The following is an 11,682-nucleotide window of genomic DNA, read 5'->3' on the forward strand; positions in this document are numbered from 1 at the left end:
GCGAGTACCGACATCATACATCAACATTTTGGTTTTCAATCAGTTGTATGCAAAGGAAACCATATCCTTATCCTGTTAAAAAGCAAGCCGTTTGTCGAGCTATGCTATATGCGTTTACTCTTAAATGCATGTATGTTGTTTTTCTCAGGTTATTCGAATCATAACAGCTGTTCAACTGAGGATCACTACAGGCACCAAGGATAGTTATTGCAGCGTGGTGTTGGGCTAATTGTATGTAAACTTTGTGCAGTATGTGTTAAATTATGCATTGTCTTTACTAACCCTTGCAAGTTTTGTTAAAAAAAAAAAAAAAAAAATTCAAATAAAACTTGGACAACACATGGGAACCATTTTATAAAGTTATGTAAATGGAGAGTTCAATCTTCAAAGCGGCTCACCATGGTCTACATAATGTTAAATCTGAAAGAATATGAAAAGCCAATCCAAATATTGTCATTTCACCCCATATTATGGAAGATGTTCAATCCCTTAATGGAAAGCTTATGTGCAGGAGTTAAGCTATTTGACAGTTTATGAAAAGTAAATAATTGACTATACCTTTATATATTAAAAAAAAAAAAAAAAAAAAGTCCATTGCTTGGTTAACCTTTAAGAACAGTTCTTCAGATTTAGCCAGTTGTGGGATGTAGAGGTTGAAGGGGTCTGGAGCACCTTGCTCTTGGGGGTTAGGAACGAATGTAACTAGTGTACAAAAACTTAAGTGGCATGTGCCCATGAAAGACCTTTTTCCACTCCAATTATTTTAAGGATCAATTAAGACCAAGACTGTAGTTTGTATACACAGTGTCATAATTCCTATAAATTATGAATGAGTAAATTCTAGTATCACAATTAGGAAAAATTGTATGGATGTTGCCTTAAATGTTAGTCTGATAATAGTTTTAAATAAATATGCCAGCAGAGCAAATTGAATTAACTGTTTTACAGATCAAATGACCAATACAAGGAAAGTGTTTCAAGTAATACGTTTAATGCAGCTGCTTGTGGTTTTCAGAAAGCTTAAGCTTTCTGACACTTTAATAAAAACATCTTACTGTATATTTGTACATTGACAAATAAAAAATACTGGACAGGATGCTGGAACATAAGCTGGTACAGCAAGAGCCATTTTGAATCCACTTGCTTCTCCACTGCACCAATAGGGCTTCAAACTGGCACCTCAATCCCCTAAAACCTGGAATATTAGGGACCATAATGCACTAAATTTAACAGACAGTCTTAAGCACATGCTAAACATCTACTTGGAAAAATGTCAAACAAATACCATACCTTCACATGTGGCCAACAATCAAGGGTCATTTGTTCAAGGTCCTCTTGGATCAAAATCATGTGTCCTGTAAATACATTTAGATTTAGGAACAAGAAATCAAATGACTTTCACATGCAAAGAAACTGTGCTTCAGGAATTTTGGCTTTAATAAACAGCAAAATCAACATGATCGATCTGCTGGGGAAAAAAGGTCAGGTCATCATGTGCACCAGATCAAAAGGCATCCATAGTGGCTGAAAAGAATGTTCAACCTTACCCGTTTCAGAATGTGGTTACCCACGTGGTACCAACATGATCTGAAAGGAGAAAAAGTAACAGGTAAACTTACAGGAAATAAATGGAGGAACAAATCAAATTGTGGCCATCTGGTTGCTCAGAAAATTTGGCTTATTTATATTAAAGAGGTCAACACTGTCGATCTGCTGGGGAAAAAAGATCAGTCATCATTGCTTCCAGAACTTTTTAGAAACATCAACAGTTCCCAAGGAGTATAAGATGAATCTAAACTCACCATGTCTCGAGTTTGTGCTGAAGCAAAAAGCACATGGTCCTTATTCCAACGGTCCATGGGTGGAATTTGAATTTAGGCATCAACATTTTGACATAAGGGATCTAAATAAAAAGTATAAAACATACACGAGCATTAAACTGTTCATATATGACTACACTATCAGGTTTGTCGTGGTGTTTATTAGCTTGATCTTCCTACGAGCGCCGAAACAGCGCAACGTGCTCACAGCATGGCTAACATGAACACTAGCTCTTTAAACAACTTCATCCATAACACAGCGATCTCTTTTCTTTCTTTTGCACAACACACTTCTAGTAAATAAGTAAAGACAAAACAATTAAAGCAACTTACCATCACGACGCGTCAGGAAGCGAACAAGGGTAGAAAAGAGCGCGCATACGTCTTATATAGGCTTAGCGCATGCGCAGTGAGGATTTGTCCTCATACGCTCCAAGGATACGGAATTCACCGCAGCGCCATCTTTGGTTTCTGACGGGAACGACAACGAGGCTGACTGTCTCTTCAATGGGTTTTTACAGTTGTTAAAGTGTTTTTGGATCGTCCCGCTGACGAAATATTGCCAAATATCTTTCTAAAATATTTCAATAAACCAAAAACTACAGACAACACGAGTTGTGAAAAAATAAGGGGAGATCTAGGAGCTTTTTGATATATCCCTCATTGCCTTGTTTTTATTCCCGTCAAAAATCTAAAAAAATAAATAAAAATAAATAAATAAAAAAAAGAGATGGCGCTACTGTGAATAAATCTAGTGCAGAATTGTTTCTAAGATCGTAATTCTAGAGCACGTAGAAACAAATCGAAGAGCGATTTTATTAAACTAATATTTAAGGTTTTTTTGCTCTGTAAACAAATACAATTTCTTTTTTTTTTTTTTTTTTGTAGCTTAGCTGTATATAATTGCAATGTATCTTGTTTTCTACTTCCTGTTGCCTATTATTTCGAATAAGTACACAAATTTGTTAAATAAAATCGCTGGTTGGCAAACGAAACTGACCTTTTCTCAGAGTTCTTCCTGAAGGTGGTAGCATATACTAAAGTACTCACATGAAAATGTTATGCTGCTTTATCTTTTAATAACTATTTGTTTAAAGCATGTCTGCACACAAATATCAAGACTGTTGTATGAACTTTATAAAATGATTCTATTAGTTGAGCGTTTTCAAACAGTGGCATTTACCCAACCTCGGACAGATAATGGACGTCTAAACGTGAGGTCTGTCGACTCAACGCCCACGTTTCTTAAAGTTTAAACTAAACAACACACACACACACACACACTCACACACATTTGCTTTTTATATACTTATTTTAATCCAGTCATATTATCCATGGACATGCCTCATCGTGGTTACAGTTTGAAACGCAAAGATTTGCACACTCATGGTAGGGCAATTAGCCTAATTGTGTTATTACATTAAACATATATCTTGCGCTTTTGGAAGCGAGATTAAAAGTCAGTTGTTTTTGATATTCCAGACACATTCAGCGATAACTCAAACGATTTAGAAAATATTTTCCAAAATAATTTTATAAGATATGGAAAGCTAATAATATTCGTCAAGCTTGTTTTCATTATTTTCACTCGATATTATGAGCATTTGCCTGCAAAAGCAATGCGAGTTACACCGGGAAGAGGTCCTCCTGTCTCAGCGGCAAGTAAGGGATCGTGGAGAAGGTGCATTTCTTTTTTCTTTTTTTTAATAGCTTTGGTGTGTGAACTGAATGTCCAATATAAACCTTTTTGTAATAGCTTTTTTGTTGAAGGAGATAGGACTCACGAAACCAACGTAATTGAATAGAGGACAGATGCTGCCACCACCATGCTTCTCAGTGGGTATGGAGTTATTTAGCTGATGTGCTGTGTTTTTGCTTCAAACGTACCTTTTACAATTTTGGGCAAAAATTCAATCATGGTCTCATCTGTGTTAACAGTGGTAGACCGTTAAACCGAGGGACACTCCTGTGCTGTGACAGCCTGCCTGTATTCCACTATAGTAGCAAAACACAAGCTGCCCTTGCTCCCAGCAAATTAAATTAAATATGTTTTGTAAATATCAGTTAAAGACAATGACATGATCATACAGCAATATTTTTAACTCCCTACTAAGTACCTACAGGTTTAGGTCAAGCATTGCCCTGCTGATTACTTGATGCAGTTAACCTCATGTTACAAATAACATCATAACAAATGTTCTATAGTCAACTTTTATTAAGTTAATCAAAAGCAAATATTTCTTTATCTGCCACAACTTATAAAATTGTATATGATATGTAAAAGTTAATATTGTAATGTCATTAATGTAGTATGTACAAATGTAGTAAAGTTCATCTGTACATTAATATGTTTGTTATAATATAAAAGTATACAAAGTTTAATTGTCACAATTTCCCCCCACCATATTCAGTGCAGTACCTGCGAATGATGGTACAACTCCTTCTCTGTCAACATGACGAAACAAGACATCTTCAAATTTAAGAGAATAATGTGGTTGTGTGTGATCTGTGGGTAAAACCCTCAGCACATTTAAAGATTGTATAGGCATATAGAAATAAAAAAAGTGTTCTTTTCTATACAAGATTCTATACTTTTTTGCAATTAATTTGAAATGCAAACAATACACAAGCTGTCATTTATGGTTTAGCCATGCAAGACAATCACACAATCTGAAATATATGAAGATATATAACCCATGTGTGGTCTTCAAATTTTGAGTATTCACCCAGTGTTTGATGGACACACAATATTATTGGGTTTTTAAACCCTTGGGTGGTGTTGATTTTTATGTTATTCATCCAATGTTTGTGGGTCTGATGGAGCCACAACATTGTGTTTTTAACCCAAAGTATGCATGTAAATGAGTTTGGTCCATCTCCTTCCACCTCTCTCCAAAAACACAACTTCTCTCAAAGTTAGTGCAGTCCAGAAGATTTTCTATATGGTGTTTGGGATGAAAACTTCAAATGAAGACTTTATGTCCTGCACACAAGTAACCACCATCCGCATCGGCCCTGGTTGCATCCTTATAACATTGTCAGCCATGTGGGGTGGGTCATTCCTTGGGCCAGAAGACCATTCAATTTCACCATCCATATTCATGCTCCTGCAGGCTGCTGATGAGCTTGTTGTAGACAGGCTGGTCCTGGCTGCTGACAGGCTGGTCCTGGGGCTGACTGAGGGTCAATCTCATCCTCTTCTTCCTACTCACTGTCTGACACAGAATGGACAGGGTCATGACACTGATTTCGTGCCTCTACATTTTTTAACAAAAAAGCTATTACAAAAAGAATCTTAATTTTGGGCGTGCAGTTCCCTATTCAATCACTAGGGGTAAAACGAAAGGTTGTGAAAGTTGCGCACTGTCCTCCTCTATTGAATGACGTTGGTTTCGTGCCTCTATGTTTTTCAACAAAAAAGCTATTACAAAAAGAAAGGTGAATTTGGACATGCAGTTCCCTATTCAATCACTAGGGGTAAAACGATTTGTTGTGAAAGTTGCGCACTGTCCTCCTCTATTGAATGACGTTGGTTTCATGTCTCTATGTCCTTTAACAAAAAAGCTTTTTGCTAAAAAAGCAAAAAGAAGATTTATATTGGACATGCAGGTCACACACCAAGCTATTACAAACCCCCCCCCCCCCCCCAAAAAAAATAAAGAATTGCACTTTCTCCACGGTCCCTTACTTGCCGCTGCGACAGGAGGACCTCTTCCCGGGGTAACTCACATTGCGATGGCTTTTGCAGGCAAATGCTCATAATATCGAGTGAAAATAATGAAAACAAGCTTGAAGAATATTATTAGCACTTATTAACATGTTTTACAGTAATACTATTTTGGAAAATATTTTCTAAGTCGTTTAAAAGTTATCGCCATTTATCGCTGAATGTGTCTGGAAAATTGTGAGAAATAGGCGTCAGATGGATCAATGTGACCTTTTTATGCTGATGCTTGCTAATCTGCTTTGTATGTTTTCGGCACTGTCTTGAGCACAAAATGTACTTGATAAGAATGTACTTCTGTAAGCAGGAGGAAACCACCACATATATGGAGTATTGGGGGTGGGGTTCAAGGTAAAGGGTATAACCAGCCTTGTGTGACAAGAACCATATAACCCCGTGTTTTCCTTTAATAAACCGAAGAACTGCTTGTGACTTTCTGTGTCCGTGAATTTCTTCCCACCAGTGAATTCATCTCCTGATCGAAGAGTGACTGCGAGGAAGGCAGTATAAAGCAGCCGAATCGTATTTTACTAACAGTCCTGGTGTCAGAAGTGGGATATCTCCAGACAGGTAAGAACTTATTATGTAGTAGAACGATTCCAGTAAAACTCGTTGTATCTCTACAATGGTCAGGATCCGTCTGTGACACAACTGCGGGTGATCTCATGAGAGGTGAGGATCTTTGTTGTTGAAGACTGTTAAAAGGGCCAGTCCTGTGGATGAAGTGCGGCGGATTCCACTAACAGTCAGTAGGAGTTTCACTGCCGCATTCACTCTTTGTGATAGGAATGAACTTTGATGAAATCAGAGAATTGTTCATACCAAAAACCAAAACAAGAGACATTTTTGTTGTTTGAACAAAATGGGACAAACGATAAGTAGACCAATTCGAGGTGAAATGCCTGTTCATTGGATGTTTAGAAATAACAAATGTTTTGGAACCAAACCGTTTGTCAGTAACCTGGCCGGTTGGTCAGAGGAAAAAACGCAATTAGATCTGTTTCCACGAGAGGGGTCGTTCAGAAAGATAGATTTAGACAATGGGAATTCAGTGATGAACAAAGGATGGGGCGACCCAGAATGGGATTATAAATATATGAAAAATCATTTGAGGTGACGAGAAATAATTAATTGACTTAAGTTCCCGAATTGGCCAGCACGCACGATCTACCGGAAATATAAATGGAAGAAGAAGCCAAATCCACAAAATTAAGATCACAAGAAAAAGAGAAAGACAGTAAGATAATGTTAAAACGAACACTAGATTTTAAATGGGCTAACACACAGATGTTCATACATCTGACAGAATTTCTAATCAAATTATCAGACCGTAAACAAGATCTTTTGCCAGATTTGTTCAAAATGCATGCTTTTGTAATCATACCAGACTCTCCATTTTGTTTACTGGGCCGAGATCTATTGCATAAAATTGGTGCACAAATAGTTTTTGACAATGCTTCTCTGCAACTCATGTTTCCTGCTGTGTATTTAGTCACCGTGCCTATAGGAGGTGTGGGGGAGAAAGTGAGCGGACAGCTACTGCTGGAGGGTGATGAAGCAATAATTAACCCCAGACTATGGGCTCAGCACAAAGACGAAGCTGGCCTTACAGATGTGAAACCATATACAGCTAAATTAAGCTGTAACCACTCCAGTATACTGTAAGCAATATCCACTATCAATTGAAAAGGAAGAAGGTATAAGGCCAATCATTGAGCAATTGATTGAACAAGGTATTCTAATACCAACACACTCTCCATACAATACTCCAATAAATCCTGTGAGAACGGCTAACGGAACATGGAGATTGACATAAGAATGATTTAATTGAACCACTTTCTCCAATAGTTCCAGATGTACAAACAATTATTAATTCAATACCATCGACACATGGTTATTTTACTGTAATTGATTTATGTTCTGCCTTTTTCAGTGTACCTGTTTCGCCTGTGACCCAGCCATTGTTCGCATTCACCTACAGGGGCCAACAATATACATGGACGAGATTGCCACAATGGTACAGAGATTTGCCGGCTATCTTCTCAGCTGTTGTGCACTGTACATTACAGGATGTGAAACTGCCACCTGACGCATGCCTGTTGCAGTATGACGACAACATTCTGATTACTGCTGAAACATCAGAGAATTGCAGAAAAGCAGAAAAGCATAAATTATTAATTGAAGCTACAGTGGGTCAAACAAAAGGTTGAATACCTTGGACATGTGCTAGCAAAGGGGACTGTATGCATGTCTGCAGATCGAATCAAGACAATTCAACACTGAACAGCGATGATGCAATATAATGGACTACGGAAATGGACTTTGCATTTAAACATCTGAAGTAATGCCTTGGGAAACCACCAGCGCTGGGTCTTCCAGACTACAGCAAGCATTTCCATCTGTACATGCACGAGGCTGGGGGGACTGCTGCTCCAATCCACGCCCAGGAACATGGGGGCTCTTACCACCCAGTGGCGAATTTATCTAAAACACTGGATTCTGTTTCAAAGGGCTTCCCTGGTTGTCTGCGAGCAGTGGCTGCAACAGCGATGATGATACAGGATGCAGAACGAGTTGTGCTTTCACATCCTCTGACTGTGCATACAACTCACCAGGTATGTGCTATTATGCACAATATTTCAACACAACACATGACTGCACAAAGACGGTCTGGTTATGAAGCTATTTTAACATCTACTGCTAATTTGACTCTAAAACCAATCAGTGTGGTCCAAGGACCAACGATTCATTTGCATGATTTGTTGGTTCAAGGCACTTTCGAGCCTGACTCGCATGATTGTATGGAGAGAATACAGGTTTCCACTGCATGCAGACCGGATGTTTCTGCATCCACTCTGCAAGAGGGGAGACATTGGTATGTAGATGGCTCATGCTATAAACCAAATGACAATGTGTACTGGTGTGGTTACGCAATAACAGAGCTACCCAATCAAATTATTGAAGCATTCTTGTTACCATACAAATCAGCACAAGCTGCTGAACTAGTAGCATTAACAAGAGCCTGTCAATTGGCATAAGGCCAATGCATAAATATATATATACAGATTCAAAGTATGCATATGGAGTAGTGCATGATTTTGCCAAATTATAAAACTTTGGATGAAAACCCAGTATCACATCACAATGTGGTAGCTGATTTGATTAAAACAGCACAGCTGACTTCCAAATTAGCAGTAATCAAAGTGGCAGGCCATGCCACTGGTGACTCAGAAGAAGCAAAGGGCAACAGGCTTGCAGATGAAGTAGCAAAATGGGCAGCAAAATAAGTAATTCATAGTCCACACATAGGTGAATGAGATACAAAAGTGGGCATCATACCAATGATGCATTCCACCTTGACTAGTGATCTAGACATCAAAATTTTGCAAGCAAACCCAACAGCACACGACTTAGAGCACTGGGCAGCCAATGAGGTATCAGAAGATAGGGGACTGCTAAAAGACAAAACAAAAACGATTAGCACTACCAACATCAGCAATAGTGCTGTTGTGCAGACATTATCATGGCATATCACATATAAAAAACAAAAGGTGATACAGATGATCAATTGTATTGCATTGCATATGTGAGAAAAACAGTCTCTTTAATTCTAGACGCGTGCTTAGTGTGTGCACAAAATAATAGCAACAAACCGAAAACACACGAATCATTACCTCGTCCAGCATCTCCATTCCAACATCTGCAAATTGATTTCACACACATGCCGACATATGGCAATTTAAACTACTCCTGGTTATTATAGACCGATTTTCATAATGGCCAGAAGCCTTCCCATGCAGCAAAGAAAATGCACAAACCATGGTAAAAGTTTTGACAAAAGAGATAATTCCACGTTTAGGAATTCCATCGGTCATTGAAAGTGACAATGGAACTCCATTTGCTTCAAAAGTGACACAACTCCTAGTTAAGGAGCTAAACATTATTTGGCATTTCAACATACCCTACCATCCACAATTAGCAGAGGTGGTAGAACGCACTAACAGAACAATAAAAGATAGGTTGACTAAGGCATGCCTGGAAACAGGACGAAAATGGGTAGATATATTACCAGCAGTCTTAACAGAGACAAGAATGACTCCATCAGCAACAAAAAGACTGTCTCCATTTGAAATACTAATGGGTAGGCCTTTTCCGACCCCTTCGGTCAAAGGCTACACATGCTCTTTGTCCACAGGTGATTTTGAAGGTGGTAGTAGCTGATTACATGGATTCCCTTGTCAAAACATTGAATAGCATAAATGGTGATGTTTCACTTTCTCTCCCTATGCCCACAGAAAAGCCCACTCACCCATTTATTCCAAACCAGCAGGTCCTAGTGAAGTGTCTGGAACCAACGAAGCTGGTGAGCACAAGTATCTGGGTCCAACAACGGTTCTGGCGGTAACCAGGATGAGGGTACAGACAGAACTGCAACCACAGTGGATACACGCAAGCCGTATGAAGCCTGCACCTGGCGAGAGCCTGACTATTTCGAAAGCAAATGGTGAAAGTGCTGGAGGAGCTGAACACGCAGCAACAGTGCCTATCCGGGAACTTGAGAATTAGAAGGGACGAAGACATGGATAGATGGATAGATGAGACATGGATAGATGATGTTGATGCACCACATACCAGTGCTACCAATTTGTGGTGGAAACTAGCTAACTTTATGGCAAAAAACACAGGAAAAGAAAGGTAGTTGTTATGTATGCATGCATATGCTGCATAGTGCATCTACACCAGAGGTAAAAGTAACCTCATAACACCTACAAGGAACATGAGTGATAGGAGACCAATATTGGCAATATGGTTATAATTCGTACACTGCTCTGCTGGATTGTGGACAGGTAGATGTGCCATGGTTGAATTAAGTAACCACATCATGGTGGTCTGAGCTATTGAGAAAACAACAAACAGAAGAAGAAGTAGCATAAGTAAACCCTATACCACACCGAGAGAACACAGGAACAGAGAAATTGTTTGGAGCACTGTTCCCTCAAGTGGGTGTTACAGTAATACAGAAAGAAATTGAAATGACTAGATATGAACTGATATCATTCATAAATTCAACAAAAACAACAACTGATGCAGTACGCCAAGAACTAAAAGGCCTAAGATTAACAGCGCTACAAAATAGACTGGTCCTTGACCAATTAACATCTGCCAGTGGAGGAGTATGTGTTATCATGGGAACGAGTTGCTGTACTTTCATTCCAGAAAACGATGAAGATGGACATGCCATAGAAATGGGCCTGAAAAACATGACGAAGATAGCAGCGGACTTGACAGCAAGAGAAACTGTAAATTATGTCAATGACTTATTGACATGGTTAAATGGTTGAATTTTTTTTTTTTTTTTTTTTACTTTAATACCTATAGGAGTAATTTTACTTGATATAGCATTACTGATTTGTTGTGTGATTCCATGTGCTAAAGCATTGGTCAATAGGACCATTGATAAGGCTTTGAATGCTAATTACGCTCTGATAAACCTTGAAGATGCTGATAGAAATGGTTACGGGACACATTGGGAGGAATATGATGGTAATGAGTAAAAGATAGAATGTAAGGTAAACAAGATTTGATTTTTGAATAGCCATCTGAGGAACTTGTCTCTTCGAGACAAAAGTGGGCAATGTGAGTGTTGCATCGGGGGCGTGGTCAAGCGTCCATCCGGAGAGAGAGAAAGCGGTAAGGGTGCTTGCACCTGAGCTAAATTATGTCTAACACCTGTCTCTACTTACAGTGAGCACGGGGAGAGCGGCATAAAAGAGCCACACTGCCAGCAGACGAGAGAGAGAGCCTGGGTCCCCAAAGTTATTATTGTGAAGCTGATTATTATTGTGACGCTGAAGAGACTATTATTGTGAACCTAAGAATTTATTATTGTGAAGCTGAAGAGATCAGTGTGGTCATTAAAAGCCTTACCTGTGAGTGGAGCATCCTGCCTCCCGTGTCCTCCTTATCGACCGTCCTTACAGTGAGAAATAGGCCTCAGATAAGAATGTACTTCTGTAAGTGAGAGGAAACAACCCCATATATGGAGGATTGAGGGGGTTTAAGGTAAAGGGTGTAACCAGCCTTGTGTGACAAGAACCATATAACCCCATGCTTTCCTTTAATAAATCGAAAAACTGC

At 38.9% G+C, this 11,682-nt stretch overlaps 2 long non-coding RNA genes and 2 other non-coding genes across 7 annotated transcripts; 1 reads left to right on the top strand and 3 right to left on the bottom strand.

The window, feature by feature from the left end:
• Positions 1 to 965: 965 nt before the first annotated feature.
• Positions 966 to 2,285, bottom strand: LOC127426390 (uncharacterized). The gene is made up of 5 exons (XR_007894771.1): positions 2,154 to 2,285; positions 1,803 to 1,903; positions 1,548 to 1,587; positions 1,291 to 1,355; positions 966 to 1,195 (listed from the first exon to the last, which is right to left on the bottom strand). It is a non-coding gene; the product is annotated as an uncharacterized LOC127426390 (long non-coding RNA).
• LOC127426623 (small nucleolar SNORD12/SNORD106) lies at positions 1,412 to 1,504 on the bottom strand. The gene has a single exon (XR_007894812.1). It is a non-coding gene; the product is annotated as a small nucleolar SNORD12/SNORD106 (small nucleolar RNA).
• On the bottom strand, positions 1,656 to 1,748 carry LOC127426619 (small nucleolar SNORD12/SNORD106). The gene has a single exon (XR_007894809.1). It is a non-coding gene; the product is annotated as a small nucleolar SNORD12/SNORD106 (small nucleolar RNA).
• Positions 2,286 to 5,514: 3,229 nt separating the features above from the next.
• On the top strand, positions 5,515 to 11,682 carry LOC127426571 (uncharacterized). Of its 4 annotated transcripts, none has more exons than XR_007894804.1 (5): positions 5,515 to 5,540; positions 5,852 to 5,895; positions 6,008 to 6,114; positions 7,037 to 8,159; positions 9,872 to 11,682. It is a non-coding gene; the product is annotated as an uncharacterized LOC127426571 (long non-coding RNA). The 4 variants fall into 4 exon arrangements; XR_007894806.1 differs by lacking the exon at positions 5,515 to 5,540 and having other exon boundaries at positions 5,551 to 5,895; positions 7,037 to 7,205; positions 7,478 to 8,159; XR_007894803.1 differs by lacking the exon at positions 5,515 to 5,540 and having other exon boundaries at positions 5,551 to 5,895.

Source organism: Myxocyprinus asiaticus, chromosome 35, assembly GCF_019703515.2.
Source record: "Myxocyprinus asiaticus isolate MX2 ecotype Aquarium Trade chromosome 35, UBuf_Myxa_2, whole genome shotgun sequence".
Lineage (NCBI taxonomy): Eukaryota > Metazoa > Chordata > Actinopteri > Cypriniformes > Catostomidae > Myxocyprinus > Myxocyprinus asiaticus.